Raw genomic sequence first — 18859 nt, forward strand, 5'->3', positions numbered from 1 at the left:
AGACACGAGACTCTCAAAGCAAGTGCTCTACTCGGAACTCTTTCACGGCAAACGAGCCAAAGGTGGGCAGCGAAAACGTTACAGGCCTCCCTGATAAAGTGCGACATCCCCACTGACACCTGGGAGTCCCTGGCCAAAGACCGCCCTAAGTGGAGAAAGTGCATCCGGGAGGGTGCTGAGCACCTCGAGTCTCATCGCCGAGAGCATGCAGAAATCAAGCACAGGCAGCGGAAAGAGCGTGCGGCAAACCAGTCCCACCCACCCCTTCCCTCAACGACTATCTGTCCCACTTGTGACAGAGTCTGTAGCTCTCGTATTAGACTGTTCAGCCACCAAATAATTCACTTTTAAATTGGAAGCAAGTCTTCACTGATTCCGAGTGACTGTCTATGATGATGATGCCTGTTCAATAACACTGCAATAACAGCCCCGATTTTAAAAGGGGCGAGAACCGGGAAGTCCATGGATATTAACAGTTGGTCTTTATTTACACAAATGATCTCTGACTCTCCCCTAAACCCAACTGATCCGAGCCGCAGTGGGGAATTCGGGCAGCTGGAGACGGCAGCCATAAACCCATGAGATTAGAGGCCGGCAGTCAAATAAGTGGGGGGGGGTGGAAGACTCTGGACGCGATCAGGGGTTGGGGGGTGCAATGGGGCCATGAGAAGGAAGTAGCAAGGCCTCCTTGTGGGACCCGGAGCAGCACTCCTCTAAATTTTTATTTTTACAAACTTACCTACCTGGGCCTCCTCTGGCCCAGGATCCTCCTCCTGCAGGTCTAGCCTGACGATGAAGCCATCACTGCCACCTTGCTCAGGCCTCTGACTATATAGCAGTTTGGGTCATGTGTGTATCTGCATATTTAAACAAGACCCCGCCAGCTTGGGACGGCTGTTGCTCTCGCCTGCTCAAGAGAGCAGGTTAGCATTGAGACACTGCAGGAAAACCTCATTTAACTGCCTCCCCCCACCCCCACCCCACAGGCTCTCCCAGTCTGGCTCCCTCCCGCTCCCTCACCCCACAGGCCAGGAGTTAAAAGCTTGAATAATGATCATTACAGACAGCAGAGAAAGATACCTTTACTTTCAAAGACTGAAGGCAATTAACATGGTTTGTATTATGACCTTGGATAACTGTTGCATCACAAGATCATTTTTAAATGACCACAAACGCATTAATAATTCCCTTCAATTGCTCTATCCCAACAAATTACACAAATGCTGGGTTTTCGGCTTTCTCCGTTTTGGGGCAAAAACGGAGGCAGAGCGGGAAAATTAGCGTTTTTGCTGTATTAATGATTTAAGGCCTAACTTTCAGCCTTTGGAGGTCACAAAGGGAGGCGTTGCACAATTGTTTGCGATGCAAAAACGCGATCCTCGCCAACTTTAGTACGGGGCCGAGAATGCTGCGAGAGAGGCCTTGGTGCGGGGGGGGAAATAAAATTCAAAAAAATATTCCAAAAACATTACCAAGCCCTTAACAAAGAAATCGCTGCAAAAAAATTTTAAAATAAAAATTTTAACTTGCCTTTTTTTCAGATTTTCCAACTTACCGTTGCTGGCAGCCCTGCACGGCTAGGTTTTACCGAGCGCTCTTCGGGGCACAGCGTGAGTCTGAAAACTCGGATGTTGTCGAAACCCCAGTCATTCCACCCACAGCAGAGCTCCCCCATTGGTGCTTCCAAGCGCCGCTGCAAACAGGTAACCGAGGATCCCGACAGGGCTTAGCGACCGGGTGACCGGGTCTTCACCGCGGAGGGTCAAATCGCGGCAAAAACCCGGTCACAAACCTCCCTAAAATCCAGCCCATTGCTCTAAAACCATCCACAACTATGACAATGGCATTCACACAGAGCAAAATACAGTCACAAAACTGAATACATTTTATATGTGCCCCTTTATCAACCCATCTAAATTTCCAGCCCATTCGTGGGTGGATGCACACTTCACCCGCCCACAAATGGCTTGACACATACAAATTCACGAATGATATGTTGTAATATCATTCACACTTCTAGGGATAGTCTATTGACAAACTAAGCCCAATGACTCCCACAGCTACCTAGACTACACTACCTCCCACCCCACATCCTATAACGACTCCATTCCACTCTTCCAGTTTCTCTGTCTCCGTCGCATCTGCTCTGGCGATGCCACCTTCCACACTAGTGCCTCTGCTATGTCTTCCTTTTTCCTCAACCGAGGATGCCCCTCCACCATGGTTAACATGGCCCTCGACCATGTCCTTTCTATTTCCCGCACCTCTGCTCTCACCCCCTGCCCTCCCTTCCAGAACCACAACAGAGTTCTCCTTGTCCTCACCTTTCACCCCACCAGCCTCCACGTTCAACAGATCATCTTCCGCTATTTCCATCAACTCCAGCGTGATCCCACCACCAAAAACATAGAAAATAGGTGCAGGAGTAGGCCATTCGGCCCTTCGAGCCTGCACCACCATTCAATATGATCATGGCTGATCATGCAACTTCTGTACCCCATTCTTGATTTCTCTCCATATCCCTTGATCCCTTTAGCCGTAAGGACCACATCTAACTCCCTTTTGAATATATCTACCGAACTGGCCTCAACAACTTTCTGTGGTAGAGAATTCCACAGGTTCTCAATTCTCTGAGTGACGAAATTTCTCCTCATCTCGGTCCTAAATGTCTTACCCCTTATCCTTCGACTGTGACCCCTGGTTCTGGACTTCCCCAACATCGGGAACATTCTTCCTGCATCTAACCTGTCCAATCCCATCAGAATTTAATATGTTTCTATGAGATCCTCTCTCATTCTTCTAAATTCCAGTGAATATAAGCCTAGTCGATCCAGTTTTTCTTCATATGTCAGTCGGCCATCCCAGGAATCAGTCTGGTTAACCTTCGCTGCACTCCCTCAATAGCATGAATGTCTTTCCTCAGATTAGGAGACCAAAACTGTACACAATACTCAAGGTGTGGCCTCACCAAGGCCCTGTACAACTGCAGTATGATCTCTCTGCTCCTATACTCAAATCCTCTCGCTATGAAGGCCAATGTGCCATTTGCCTTCTTCACCGCCTGCTGTACCTGCATGCCAACTTTCAATGACTGATGTACCATGACACCCAGGTCTCATTGCACCTCCGCTCTTTCTAATCTGTCACCATTCAGATAATATTCTGCCTTCCTGTTTTTGCCACCAAAGTGGATAACCTCACATTTATCCACATTATACTGCATCTGCCATGCATTTGCCCACTCACCTAACCTGTCCAAGTCACCCTGCAGCCTCTTAGCATCCTCCTCACAGCTCACTCCACCACCCAGTTTAGTGTCACCTGCCTCTCATCCCCTCCCCTCCCCTCTCAGTAATCTGAAGGGAGTACTCACTTCGCGACACCCTGGTCCACTTCACAATAACCCCCAGCAGCCCCTCCCCTTCCCACGGCACCTTCCCATGCAAGCTCAGGAAATGCAACACCTGTACTTTTACCTCCTCCCTTCCCACTGTCTAGGTCCCCAAACATTCCTTCAAAGTGAAACAGCGATTTACTTGGACTTAGTTCAATTTATATACTGTATTCACTGCTCACGATGTGGTCTGCTCTACATTGGGGAGACCAAACACAGATTAGGTGACTACTTTGCCGAACACCTCCTTCCAGTCGCTTGTCACTTTAATTCTCTGCTCCACTCCCACTCTGACCTCTCCATCCTCGGTATCCTACACTGTTCCAATGAAGCTCAACGCAAGCTCGAGGAACAGCACCTCATCTTTCGTTTAGACACTTTACAGCCTTCTGGACTCAACAGTCCTTGGTTGTCAGAGATTTCAGTGTAGGTGAGCACATTAATCTTGGAGCAGTTTGCGTATTTGTCCATAGAATACTGACACTGTATCCCGGGCCCCTGGCTTCAGCTCCAACATGCCGTGCTCTCTCCAGCTGCTTATGCTTTGGTCGTTACCACATGCATTCTGGCCTTGTGGTCGTGGCCCAGGAAAGGTTCACCATGGGCCAGCAGCATGGTCAAGCTCAGGAAAGGTACAGCACGGGTCAGCAGCGAAGTCGGGACCCAGGAAAGGTCAGCATGGGTCAGCAGTGAGGTCAGGATCCGAGGCCAGCAGCGAGGTCAGGAGATGAAGCATTTTACAGCCTTCTGGACTCAACATCAAATTCAACAATTTCAAACCATAACCTTTACCTATATTGGCCCAGAAATTGCAGTCGGAGACTTCCCGAGGGCAATTGCCACCGACCTGAAACATTTCTACGAAATTACCTGGTGGTCCGGGAGAAGCCTACAATTCCATTGGGGAGGCCTTCTCTGTGCTGCAAAACGAGCTCCCGCCCTCCAGGTTCCCACGCAGAAGTTGCAGTCACGTGTGATGCTCAGCCAATCAGGTACAGCATTCCACAGCTTTCCCATCAATAGCAATGCGAGCTCTGTATCTACGAGTTCTCATTGCTATTAATGGGGGGAAAAAAACAAACACACTAATAAAAAATAAAAAACCTCACATAATTAAAATTAATTGAAATTAAAGTTAATAAATGCCTTAGAAAAAAACAATATTTTTCCGATTTTTTTAAAGTTTTGTAATTCGGGTTGAAAATAAACTTACCTCAGTGGGCAGAGTTTTTAACAATAAAGTGTGTTTATTTAATTTAATTTAATTATATTTGTGTGTGTTTTTAAACACGTACCTGTAAAAGTAGGCTACGTGCCTGCTTTTACAGGCGCAAGAATTTTGAGGATATTTGTTGGGCAAGATATGAGTAAATACCACAATCTTGCCCAAGCAAATGTCCTCGCTCCCGATCTGCGTTGGATCTGTCAAGCAGATCGGGAAAGCCAGTTTTCAGCGCATGCGCATTGTGCGCTGAAAATTAGCTTTTACGATGCCTTCCCAGGTCGTTAGAAACTTCGTACGGACCCGGGGAGGCTGCAATTTCTGGGCCATTGTTTTTCCCTTTCGTCCCTTTTTTTTTAATAAACCGCCTCTTTTTTTTCTCTCTCCCATAGCAGCTGGTGATGATTCTGCCATACACACCCCATCGAGACTCATCTTTAGTTTCCCAACTTGTGCCATTTCCATCTAATTTTTGCCCATCATTCCTTTTGTCTCTTAAATCTCTCCTGCCTTCCATCCGATCACAGGCCTTCCCTTTTGTACTTTCTGCAGAACACCAAAGGGCAAAAAACGTTAGTGGGAGTTGTGTACAGACCTCCAAACAGTAGTAGTGATGTTGGGGAGGGCATCAAACAGGAAATTAGGGGTGCATGCAATAAGGGTGCAGCAGTTATAATGGGTGACTTTAATATGCACATTGATTGGGCTAACCAAACTGGAAGAAATACGGTGGACGAGGATTTCCTGGAGTGCATAAGGGATGTTTATCAAGACCAATATGTCGAGGAACCAACTAGGGGGGAGGTCATCTTAGACTGGTGTTGTGTAATGAGAGAGGATTAATTAGCAATCCCGTTGTGCGAGGCCCCTTAGGGAAGAGTGACCATAATATGATGGAATTCTGCATTAGGATGGAGAATGAAACAGTTAATTCAGAGACCAAGGTCCAGAACTTAAAGAAGGGTAACTTTGAAGGTATGAGGCATGAATTGGCTAGGATTGATTGGCGAATGATACTTAAGGGGTTGACTGTGGATGGGCAATGGCAGACATTTAGAGACCGCATGGATGAACTACAACAATTGTACATTCCTGTCTGTCGTAAAAATAAAAAAGGGAAGGTGGCTCAACCGTGACTATCAAGGGAAATCAGGGATAGTATTAAAGCCAGGAAGTGGCATACAAATTGGCCAGAAATAGCAGTGAACCTGGAGACTGGGAGAAATTTAGAACTCAGCAGAGAAGGACAAAGGGTTTGATTAGGGCAGGGAAAATGGAGTACGAGAAGAAGCTTGCAGGGAACATTAAGACGGATTGCAAAAGTTTCCATAGATATGTAAAGAGAAAAAGGTTAGTAAAAACAAACGTAGGTCCCCTGCAGTCAGAATCAGAGGAACTCATAATGGGGAACAAACAAATGGCGGACCAATTAAACAAGTACTTTGGTTCGGTATTCACTAAGGAGGACATTAACAACCTTCCGGATATAAGTGGGGTAAGAGGGTCTAGTAAGGAGGAGGAACTGAGGGAAATCTTTATTAGTCGGGAAATTGTGTTGGGGAAATTAATGGGGTTGAAGGCCGATAAATCCCCAGGGCCTGATGGACTGCATCCCAGAGTACTTAAGGAGGTGGCCTTGGAAATAGCAGATGCATTGACAGTCATTTTCCAACATTCCATTGACTCTGGATCAGTTCCTATCGAGTGGAGGGTAGCCAATGTAACCCCACTTTTTAAAAAAGGAGGGAGAGACAAAACAGGGAATTATAGACCGGTCAGCCTGACATCGGTAGTGGGTAAGATGATGGAATCAATTATTAAGGATGTCATAGCAGCGCATTTGGAAAGAGGTGATATGATAGGTCCAAGTCAGCATGGATTTGTGAAAGGGAAATCATGCTTGACAAATCTTCTGGAATTTTTTGAGGATGTTTCCAGTAGAGTGGACAAGGGAGAACCAGTTGATGTGGTGTATTTGGACTTTCAGAAGACTTTTGACAAGGTCCCACACAAGAGATTAATGTGCAAAGTTAAAGCACATGGGATTGGGCGTAGTGTGCTGACATGGATTGAGAACTGGTTGTCAGACAGGAAGCAAAGAGTAGGAGTAAATGGGTACTTTTCAGAATGGCAGGCAGTGACTAGTGGGATACCGCAAGGTTCTGTGCTGGGACCCCAGCTGTTTACATTGTACATTAATGATTTAGACGAGGGGATTAAATGTAGTATCTCCAAATTTGCGGATGACACTAAGTTAGGTGGCAGTGTGAGCTGCGAGGAGGATGCTATGAGCCTGCAGAGCAACTTGGATAGGTTAGGTGAGTGGGCAAATGCATGGCAGATGAAGTATAATGTGGATAAATGTGAGGTTGTCCACTTTGGTGGTAAAAACAGAGAGACAGACTATTATCTGAATGGTGACAGATTAGGAAAAGGGGAGGTGTAACGAGACCTGGGTGTCATGGTACATCAGTCATTGAAGGTTGGCATGCAGGTACAGCAGGCGGTTAAGAAAGCAAATGGCATGTTGGCCTTCATAGTGAGGGGATTTGAGTACAGGGGCAGGGAGGTGTTGCTACAGTTGTACAGGGCATTGGTGAGGCCACACCTGGAGTATTGTGTACAGTTTTGGTCTCCTAACCTGAGGAAGGACATTCTTGCTATTGAGGGAGTGCAGCGAAGGTTCACCAGACTGATTCCTGGGATGGCGGGACTGACATATCAAGAAAGACTGGATCAACTGGGCTTGTATTCACTGGAGTTCAGAAGAATGAGAGGGGACCTCATAGAAACGTTTAAAATTCTGATGGGTTTAGACAGGTTAGATGCAGGAAGAATGTTCCCAATGTTGGGGAAGTCCAGAACCAGGGGTCACAGTCTAAGGATAAGGGGTAAGCCATTTAGGACCGCGATGAGGAGGAACTTCTTCACCCAGAGAGTGGTGAACCTGTGGAATTCTCTACCACAGAAAATTGTTGAGGCCAATTCACTAAATATATTCAAAAAGGAGTTAGATGTAGTCCTTACTACTAAGGGGATCATGGGGTATGGTGAGAAAGCAGGAATCGGGTACTGAAGTTGCATGTTCAGCCATGAACTCAATGAATGGCGGTGCAGGCTAGAAGTGCCGAATGGCCTACTCCTGCACCTATTTTCTATGTTTTTCTATGTTATCCTCCCCGCTTTCACTGCCCCAGCACTTTCTGAAGAATCTGTTGCATCTCGAACTTTTCCAGGTTTGACGAAAGGTCACATACCCAAAACGTTAACTCTGTTTCTCTCCACAGATACTGTCTGCCTGAGATTTCAAGCATGTTCTGTTTTTATTTCAGATTCCAGCATCCACAGTATTTAGATTTTTCATTCCCATATATGTGCCCTTAGTAATCCTTGGTACATGAGGCATCTATGCATCCCTGGCATCCAGTGTTGCTAGGGTGGGAGAGGCACTTACATATTAAAAAGCCAGGATTTCCTTGTTGCAATCAATCACAGAGCAATTGATTGCAGTATGGAATCCAGTTCTCAGAAACGGACAGATTCTTTCCTTGACTTTCTTTGGACTGCCACGGCTTGGCCTGTGAGAGTTTCTGAGGTAGGTGCCCAGCCAATCCATGTAAATGATCCTAATGTCGTTCAGTGGGATAGGGTCAGGAACACAACTGGTGGGTGGGTGGTTGATCTGTCCCACCCCAGATCTTCCCCCAAATTACTTCCCAAGGGAATTCAGCTTCTAGGTAGCAATTTCTAACCTACATTGTGCATATCATCCTGCTGTGTATTTTCATCTTGAAAAAACGGTAAGGAATAAAAATTAAAGACGTAAGCAAAGGACTATTTATAAAAGGCATTCATATATGAATATCAACTATAGAAGGCCACTGATTTACAGTTTTAACAGAAAAATGGCTCTGGAATTCAATCCAAAAAAATGATAATAATACCATGTAATAAAACCGGCATTTAACTTATTCAGTCACTGTAATTGTAATGTCCTTACACACTACTATAAATTTACACGAGGCACATTCTGCAGACAAGGTCACTCTGTGACCTGAACCTTTATGCACAGGACCAAGAAGTGATGACACTGTGTGGGACCTCCCTTTATATACCTGGATGACCAGGTGAGGAATGTCTCCCACAAGTTCACCCCCTGTGGTCAAGGTGTGCATTTCTTAGGTGTATACAGTATGCAGTGTTGTTACATGAAGGTTACAGTTACATGAAGGTTACATGCATGACATCACCTCCCCCCAACGTCTTATGGGGTCAAAGATTAAGTCTTTCAGGCGGTCGACGCTCTCTCGTGGAGTGCTGCAGTTGGGGCTCTGGTTGTTGAGCCTTGGCATGCGTCTCTGTCACCTGTAGTGATTCCGGCTTGTCCGGGCTGGCCGCAGTGACTTTGCATGCTGCTGAATGTTCTTGTTGCTCGTTCACTGGCGGTGGTGTGGGCAGCATCTCATGATCTTCCTCAGGTTCCTCAGTGTCCATGCTGAACCTTTTTTTTACTTGGTCCAGATGCTTGTGGCATATCTATCCATTGTTAAGTCTGACCACTATGACCCTATTCCCCTCTTTGCCGATTACAGTACCCTCAAGCTACTTGGGCCCCAAAGCGTGATTAAGAACTAATACAGGATCATCGATTTCTATACATCTCCCCTTTGAGTTACGGTCATGGCACTCATTTTGGGACTGGCGCTTGCCCTCAACAATGTCTGACAGGACAGGATGAATGAGGGACAGCCGAGTTTTAAGTGTACGTTTCATGAGTAGTTCCGCGGGCGGGACTCCTGTGAGCAAATGCGGTCGGGACCTATAGGCCAGCAGGAGGCGCAATAGGCAGCATTGAAGGGAGGGTCCTTGAATCCGGAGCATGCCCTGTTTTATGATTTGGACTGCACGTTCCACCTGGCCATTGGAAGCCAGCTTGAACGGTGCCGTCCTGACATGTTTGATGCCATTACCCGACATGAACTCACGGAATTCATAGCTAGTGAAACGCGAGCCATTGTCGCTAACCAGGATGTCCGGCAAGCCGTGGGTTGCAAAGACCGCACGCAGACTCTCCACAGTGGTGGATGTCGTGCACGAATTCAATATGATGCAACTTGATCCATTTCGAGTACGCATCAACAACAATGAGGAACATTTTTTCCATGAACGGGCCCGCGTAGTCTACATGAATACGTGACCATGGCCTGGTGGGCCAGGGCCACGGGCTGAGTGGGGCCTCCCTGGGGGCGTTGCCCAGCTGGGCACACATCGTGCACCTGCGAACCCAGTGTTCCAGGTCTGAGTCAATTCCCGGCCACCATACACGTGCCTTCATTAGCACGATGCCTGGGTGCTCGCTGTGGAGTTCCCTGATGAATGCTTCCCTTCCCTTCTGGGGCATGACTACCCGGCTGCCCCATAGTAGGCAGTCGGCTTGGATGGAGAGCTCATCCATCTGTCTGTGAAACGATCTGACCTCCTCGGGGCATGCTCCGCGTGCGGGCGCCCAATGCCCAGCCAGGACACATTTCTTAATCAAGGATAGGAGGGGATGTCTGTTGGTCCAGATTTTGTTGGTCCAGATTTTGATCTGGCGGGCTGTGATGGGGAAGCCTGCACTGTCAAAGGCTTCAACAGCCATGACCATCTCAGCGCTTTGCTCAGCTGCCCCCTCAGTGGTGGCCAGTGGAAGCCTGCTGAGCGCGTCAGTGCAGTTTTCGGTGCCTGGCCGGTGCCGTATGGTGTAGTCATACGCAGCCAGCGTGAGAGCCCATCGCTGTATGTGAGCTGATGCATTGGCATTGACAGCTTTGCTGTCTGACAACAGGGATGTTAACGGCTTGTGATCCGTTTCTAACTCGAGCCTTCTGCCAAAAAGGTACTGGTGCATCTTTTTCACCCCGTAGACACATGCGAGTGCTTCCTTTTCAACCATCCCATATCCCCATTCTGCTTGGGAGAGCGACCTGGAGGCATAAGCCACAGGTTGGAGTTGGCCCTCATCATTACTCTGCTGCAACACGCACCCAACCCCATAGGATGATGCATCACATGTCAAAACCAATTTTTTACAGCGGTTGTACAGGGTCAACAGCTTATTAGAACAAAGCAGGTTCTGCGCCCGATTGAAAACCCGTTCCTGACAGTCCTCCCAAAACTAATCGCAACCCTTACGCAGGAGCACGTGTAGCGGCTCCAACAATGTGCTTACGTTCGGCAGAAAGTTCCCGAAATAGTTCAAGAGTCCCAGAAATGAACGCAACTCCGATGTGTTGCCGGGCCTGGGCGCACGACGAATCGCCTCCGTTTTGAATTCGGTAGGCCGGATTCCGTCTGCGGCAACCCTCCTGCCCAAAAACTCGACCTCTGGGGCCAAAAACACACACTTGGACTTCTTTAGTCGCAGGCCTACCCGGTCCAGTCGGTGTAGCACCTCCTCCAGGTTGTGCAGTGTTGTTATGAAGATTACAGTTACATGAAGGTTACATACATGGCACCACCCTTTCCCTCAACGACTATCTGTTGCACCTGTGACAGAAACTGTGGTTCTCGTATTGGACTGTACAGTCACCTAAGAACTCATGCTAAGAGTGGATGCAAGTGTTCCTCGATCCTGAGGGACTGCGTATGATGATGACACACACATCGGCCTACTTCTGTAGGCCGCCTCATCAAAGTGCTCATCTGAATCCTCTGCAGCAGAACTCATGTGTGACCTTGCCCTTCGGGGAGCTTGCAGCTGTGCTACCCTTGTCCCCTGCCTTGGCTGCAGGCCACTCAATGCCTGTGTCTCACCACGTGCAGATCCTGCCTCTAAGCTATGTTCTAAATTACGCACAGTATCGGTATCTGAGCCAATGGCTGCGAGTGTGACCTCAAGTGATGGTGTTTATTCATCATCACTGTCTTCTTTCCACCTGTTGCTCTTCCACCTATGACTGGCCAGGTAGCAGTTCTTGGGTATCTAAAAGGAGAAAGTAGGTGTAGGGAGGGAGGATACTAAGAGGTGCATGTTTACACAATCTGCAGCTTTTAAATCAGAAGAGGCTGTGGGATGAGGGTAATGTGAGATGTGAGAAGGAGGATTAGGTGTGAGGATACTGTCTTCTTCTATTGATTCAGTCCTGCTGCTGGCCATGGGATCATAAATTGCCATTCCAATGATAACGGGCACCGTCTCCTCCATGTGGGTAAGGACATGCAGCTGCACCTGTCCCTTGCCAGTTAGCTCCGGCTGCTTCCGATTATGGATAAGAGAAGGAAGTGTGTTAGTGAGTGTGGTGCAATGTATTTGGGTGATGTGGCTGTCAGGGTGAGGCTTGCAGCAGTGCTAAGTGTGTGAGGGTAAGGTGAAGCTATGTATGTTAGGTATGAATCATGATTGATAGAGATTGTGGGTAGGTGAGTGATGGAGGTGTGGTGCATTGATCCGGTGTGGCCCCGACCTGCGAGGGAACATCAACAGTGGGTCGGGGCCATAAAAGGAGCGGCGAGCGGCGGCCGTGGGCAGCGTGGATGCAGGCCACTACAAGGTACAGCACGAGCTGGTGCAGCAGGGCAACAACTGTGAAGAATGACGTCATCAAGACCCAGGTCGGTGATTGGAGCGTGGGCAAGTACAGCAGGAGTGGCGAGAGGGGCGAAGAAGCGGTGAGAGACTGTGGAGGGTTTGTGACCGGGGCCCAGGGGAGGCGCGAGTTCAAGGCCAGGGGCCCATGGGCAGCACGGACCAGCCCACACTGCAATACGTGTGCATGCTAGGTCCGTGCAGCAGAGCTGGTCTCCAGTTGTCTTGGGTAATCCTTGCCACTGGACCAAGACTTAGCTCTGTCAAGCCCGTGTGGTGGCTGGTGTGCAACGGCCACCCCACGTTTAAAAAATGCACACTCAGGCATCTTCCATCCTTCAGGATGTCGTTTGGGTCCTTCATTGAAACACCTGTGGACTCGTCCTTTTTTTGGCGTGGTAGCAAGTCATCCTCATTTTGAGGGACCGCCTATGATGATGATGATGATGCATTGACCAGTGAGGTTAGTGGTGCAGTTAATGGGATATGGAATTTGAAGATGAATTCACTGATTTTGACAACTCACGTAAGGTCATTGAACCTTTTGTGGCACTGCATCCTGACCCTCGGGGCTTGACTCCTGGCACTGACTGCCACGGATACCTTGTCCCATTGCCTTCACAAAGTTTGTCTAGAGGGCCTCCTGGGCCCCTTTGGATTGAACACATCTCTCCTCCACTCCATCTCTTCCACCAAGGCCTCCAGTGCAGCGTCTGAGAACCTTGGAACACAATCTTTCCCTGTTGTACCATTATTCTGTCTTTCCCAGGTCAGAATACCTTCCTGCACGACTTCTCGAACCTGTTCCCGCCACAATGTACCTCCCCTTTAAGAGATGCAGGCTGGCTTTAAGTAGTGCAGGCTAGCTTTAACTGGCTAGCCTATTACAATATTGGCCTCCTTCTGAGGCTCAACAGTTAGTGCTGGCTGCATTCTAAAATCATTTAAATGTGCAGACAGCACAAAGTTGGCATGCTGTCTGCACTGAACACAACCGGTGCAGACTACGCACACAGCGCAATTCTCGTGCCCATCTTTGGGCCCTTTCCAATTTAGCCCCTATAGGCCCCTCTTAACAATTAACATTGCTTGCATATCTACAAAGTGACATTTTCAGAAATGTGTTGACAATTTTTTCTACAAAGAAACTTCATAATTTCTGAAATAATTGTCATTTTCTTTTTAGAGCAAAATCCATTTTGAATATTTTTGTTTAAAATTGCCTCCAAGTCTGAAATATCAAAAGCAGTCAATGTTACACATTTTGCTGCAATATTCTCTGAATCCACTGTATTTTCAGTGCAACATTGAGGGAGCGCTGCATTTCTGCGAGTCAAGGCACGATTGGAAGAAGAGAAGGGAACTCTTTGGGTATCCTGGTCAACATTTCTCCCTCAACTATTTTAGTTGTGCACTTTAAACAAATGCCCCCTGCAAGGGGGGTCACACTCCAAAATAAATGTTTTCCAGTGCCCCTTTTTTTGGGGGGGGGCGGGATTTAGGACATTAAAAACAGAAATTATACAAGTGCCCCCTGGCTAAAAGGAGGGGGGGCACTAAAACCAGCAAATTAAACAAATTAAACTTTAAACTTAAATGATCGTTAAAATTTGATTGCCGGGAGTGATGATGCACTCCAGTCCCTCTGGCGCCACATTTCTCCCTCAACTAGCACCATCAGATTCCCTAATCATTCATTCATTTGCTGTCTAAGGGACTTTATTGTGCACGCATTGGCTGCTGAGTCTCCCTATATTGGGCCCAAGTTTCGGGCTGCGCCTAGAACGGCGCAGCCCCAAACTGGACGCCCATTTTTCGCGCCAAAAGTGCGCCTAAAAAAAACTTCCAGATTCTCCGGCTCCCTGCTGGTCCTCTGGCCCTTGGCGCAGTGCAGCACAAGCTGTGGGGGTGCGGAGCTAGGTCCCTGCGCTGAAAACAGTGCCGGGACCTCTGCACATGCGCGCTACAGTGGGCGCGCATGTGCAGTAGCTCCAGGCGCCCAAAACGTGTGGGAGGGGCCCGAAGCACGCAGCCCCTAGCCCTGGCCGAATGGCCTCACTGGGGCAGTGTGCATAAGGCTCCTCCCACGCCCAGCTCCTGCTTCCTCCCGACCCGACTCGACTCCCGTTCCCCCACCCCCGGACCGGACCCGACCGCAACACCGACCGGACTCCCGCTTTCCCTCCCGCCCCCGGACCGGACTGGACCCAACCCGTGCTCCCCAGCCGCCCCCCCCCCAACCCGAACCCAACCGACTTCCCTCTCACCACCCCCCGGACCTGACCCGCGCTCCCGACCCTCCCTGCACCGGACCCGACCCAACCTGACCGCCCTCCCCCCGCCCCCGACACAAACCGACCCGAACCGACCTCCCTCCTCCCCCCTGACCCGACCCGTGCTCCCGACCGCCCCCCCCCGCCCCCCGGACCGACCCCGACCTAATCCAACCCGCGCTCTTGACCCCGACCCACACTCCCCCCGACCCGACCCGCGCTCCCGACCCCGGACCCGACCCGCGCTCCCGACCCCGGTCCCGACCTGACCCAACGCCACCTACCTGTAAATCTGGTGCTGGGGACGGGCCCTGCCTGAAGTCTTGGGCCCAGCCGTCGGGCCCGGCCCATTCGGCCTCTCCCCCCCCTTCTCCTTCCACCCACCCCCCTCCTTCCCCCCCCTTCTCCTCTCCCCCCCTTCTCCTCCTCCCCCCTTCCCCCCTTCCCCTTCCCCCCTTCCCCTCTCCCCCCTTCTCCTCCTCCCTCCTTCCCCCCTTCCCCCCTTCCCCTTCTCCTCCTCCCCCCCCTTCTCCTCCTCCCCCCCTTCTGCCTCCCTCCCTCCCCTCCCCCTGCCCTCCCCTCTCTCCCTCTATCCCCTCCTCCCCCTCCCCTCACTGTCAGAAACACAGACACTGACAGACAGAGAGTGCGAGACACACACAGACAGACAGAGAGATAGAGACACTGACAGAGACACACTAAAGTGTAGATAAGGTTTTTTCGAGCGTACAAAAATCTTCATTTACTCCATTATAAGTTAGTTTGGAGTAAGTTTTCACTGCCGAAACTTTGAAAACAGGTGTAAGTGGCCGGACGCGCCCCCTTTTGAAAAAGAAATTCTGTTCCAATGTGAAACTGTTCTAACTGACTAGAACTGGGGTATCAAACTAAATGCCGAGAATTTGAATTTCTAAGATACTCCGTTCCACACCAGTTGCTCCAAAAAATCAGGAGCAACTGAGGCCGAAACGTGGGCCCATAGTAACAATGATTACATTGTGAAGTGCTCCACTAATTATTTGTTAACATTTGGACACCTGACTTTGTTTAGCTTTCCTGATGGTTCAATTGCTGAATACAATGCTCAGTGTGGATGCGGAATGCCACGAAATAAATGCGAGTTCTTTCTTCCTAAATATGTCAAATATTTATAATATATTTTTTAAGTTATCCTGATTCAGTTATCTAACTGTCATGTTGGTTTAGGTATCTCAATAATTGTATGAAAAGTATGGAAATAAATATTGAAGCTGTAGAATTTACCAATATTTTGCAAAGATTCCTTGTACCTTTCCCCTGCAGAGGAGAAGAATCCCTTTCTGGACTTTTAAAATGGAAGGAAAAACTTCGGGACACAAATGAGTTTAAAGGAGCAGACGAGGCCTGCAGGGGATAAAAGGGAATGGATTCAAGGAGACCACCCCCCCTCCCAGTGTTTGGACTCATAGGAAAGGGAATTTAATTTGGAACTCGATGAACATTTTGGTATCCTAGTAAAACCTCTGAGGAAGATACCTAAGAGCTTTACAAGTTTAAGATCTCTAAAGGAACATTTTGGAAGAAACTGCTAGAACAGAGGATGGGACTTCACTCAGGAATTGGGTATTGGAGCAAATTCGATCAGTCTGGGAGAATGAGTCGATCAATAACTAACAAGAACTGTGAGACATAAAAAATCGCTCCCCAATAAACGCATCAAGAGCTATCAGGCTAATCACCGGAGACCATTATTGGTATGCATCTGCAAATAGGCCTCTAGAAATCACGGGCCCAGCCCAACAGCCCAAGAGTTTAAACTCTGCTCCAACAATGCCAACAGGTGATTTTCCACATTACCACATCATAATCAAATTACTACTGAATGAGCCCGACAAATTCTGACAAAGAAGAGAGCTCAAAACTAATGAGCAGCTCCATTGAAACAAAGAGCTGGGCCAGATTTGGTGGGAGATAAGGAAGCCTTTTTGGGGTGTATCTATTCCCAGTTTTACAAGGAAAAGAACTCCAGCAGCCAGAGGTGGGGAGTGAAGAAATGGAGTAGTGGAGAAAACTACAAGAAACCATCAAGGACTGACCGAGCACGAGGCCCATGAAACGGAAGGTTGTCAGCAACCAAATTGACAACCCGGGCCACCACAACCAGCAAAACGACCTACCGAAACCAACTCAGCTAAAACCGAAGAATCGACATTTATTTTCTCTCTACAATCTACTTCTGAAAGACCAACGGGTGAGAAATTACCAAAAAGGACTAACTAAAACTATTCCTAACCAAAGAAAGTGGGTCCTTACCCCATACATCCAAAACGCGACTTACCGCCTCAGCGGACTCACCCCAACTGAAGACTACGCAGTCAGATGTCCTCTCCTCCATCCGGGGTGCGGCTCGCCTAGAAGGCCAAGTGCAGTGAACCCTGAAACCATGATTCACCGGCAACTGTTAAAAAGGGATTGGTGAGCATAACCCCTGAACCCCCCAGAGCTATAACTTAGTTAGCTAGGGGAATTGGGAGGGGGAGGCTGGGATAACTTGTGTAAATGTATCTGCATTCTCCCCTTTACCCCATTTAGAGTTTAAGCTGTATTCTTTTCCCCACAGGCTGTATGTTGACAATTTATTCAATGTGTTGTACCCCCTCAGTGTGTATTGGTCCGTGTGTGTTATTAAAGGTGTGCCTTTTACTTTCTTTTAAACACAATAAAGCCATACCTGCTTCCTACCTTGAAACTGATTGTCTGTCCAAGTCTGTCATAGTCCCTTCATAATTCCAGTGTCTAGAACCAAGAGTGTGGGAGCGATTCGAAACCGCTCATATAAGGTCAGAAGGGAAAACTGACCCCCTCTGCCCCCCCACCCCCCGCCCCACCCCACCACCACCCGAGAACCACCCCTTACAAAGCCTTGTGGTTGGAATTTTGCAGCTTATGAGAAGCAACTACAAGAATCGGCTTAAAACTTGTGACTGCCTTTTTTCTCCTATAAACTGGAGTAGTGGCAGAACGCAGTGAAGCCAGCATTAAGTCACCTCATGACCTTGGGGAAGTTTCTGTTGCACTCAATTTTTGATATTATTCACTTGTCTATTAATATGTGCACTGATTAAAGAAATAACTTGCATTTATATAATGCCTTTCACAATACTTCACAGCCAACATATTGAAATGCAGTCACTGCTGTAACATAGGGAAATGCTGCAGCCAATTTGTGACAGCAAAGTCCCATAATCAGCAATGAGATAAATGATTAGATAATCAGTTTTAGTGATGCTAGCTAAGGGATAAATGTTGGCTGGATATCGAGGGAACAGTCCTGGTCTTCTTTGAATAGTACCATGGCATCTGAGAGAGCAGATGGGGCCTCAGTTAAACATCTCATCTGAAAGATGGCACCTGTGACAGGTCAGCATTCCCTCATTACTACAATGAAGTGTCAGCCATATATATGCGCTCAAGTCTCTGGAGTTGGGTTCAGAACCCACAACCTTTTTAACTCAGAGACATGTAGCTAAGGCTAATTAAACTAATTGTTCAGCCAAAGGGAGCTGAATTTTTGAATTCATTAAATACATCTGCTTATTCTGGTAACTTGAGACATAAAAAATGCACAGTGGTAAATCAACCTGAAAGAATGCTGCAAAATGTAGTTATCTTCCGTTCTCTAACCTCCTTCATGATATTAAACCTGTGGTGTTCATTTTAATTATTACTCTACTGTCAATTGGTTACTTTTTTGACACTGGATTGACATCAAATTTTGTGTAACTTTCTCTGATGGCACAATTGATGAGTACAGTCTTCAATATGGAAACAAACTAAATAGACTGGGAAAATCTCGAGTTTCTAATCTGGGCTGTGTTAGCTGGTCACAGCTAGGATGGCGGTAAGACAGCTGTAAATTACTTTAGTATTCCTGGGCTGGAGAGACAAAAGATCAGATTAAAGTTCATGCTTCTGATTGATCTAGGCTGTAAAATACACACGCGTGGCTGCTGGATGTGGGTAATATTTGGCTTGGCAGTTTTGCCTCCCTTGCTTCCTGAGATCGTCTGGTCCAAAAGATAACAAATGGCTGAGATAGCAGAGGATGGGCAGTGACTACTGAACTGTGAACTGACTCTGCACCTTTTAGGAGCGAAAAGGGGAAAAAATACAACAAAAATTGTCCTTGAACTTAGATTTTACTGAACTAACTAGGTATTAGAAATGTGCCATAGTAACGTTATATATTAAATTTCATCAGCCTCCAGGTAACACTTAACCCTGGAGAAGTGAGTGTAAAATTTTTAATTAAAAATGCTCAATTAAAAATAATTGATTATATAATTAAAAGAACTGACATTTCTAAGTGCTATCAGTGTATAAATAGGGAACCGATAGGTGCCAGAATGTCAGATTTATGCAGT

The 18859-nt window shown here is 47.8% G+C and overlaps 1 long non-coding RNA gene across 1 annotated transcript; it reads left to right on the forward strand.

The window, feature by feature from the left end:
* The first annotated feature begins 966 nt into the window (after nt 1-966).
* On the forward strand, nt 967-17172 carry LOC139266784 (uncharacterized). The gene is made up of 3 exons (XR_011593769.1): nt 967-1113; nt 1542-1703; nt 15759-17172. It is a non-coding gene; the product is annotated as an uncharacterized lncRNA (long non-coding RNA).
* The last annotated feature ends 1687 nt before the right edge of the window (nt 17173-18859 follow it).

Source organism: Pristiophorus japonicus, chromosome 7 (genome assembly GCF_044704955.1).
Source record: "Pristiophorus japonicus isolate sPriJap1 chromosome 7, sPriJap1.hap1, whole genome shotgun sequence".
NCBI lineage: Eukaryota > Metazoa > Chordata > Chondrichthyes > Pristiophoridae > Pristiophorus > Pristiophorus japonicus.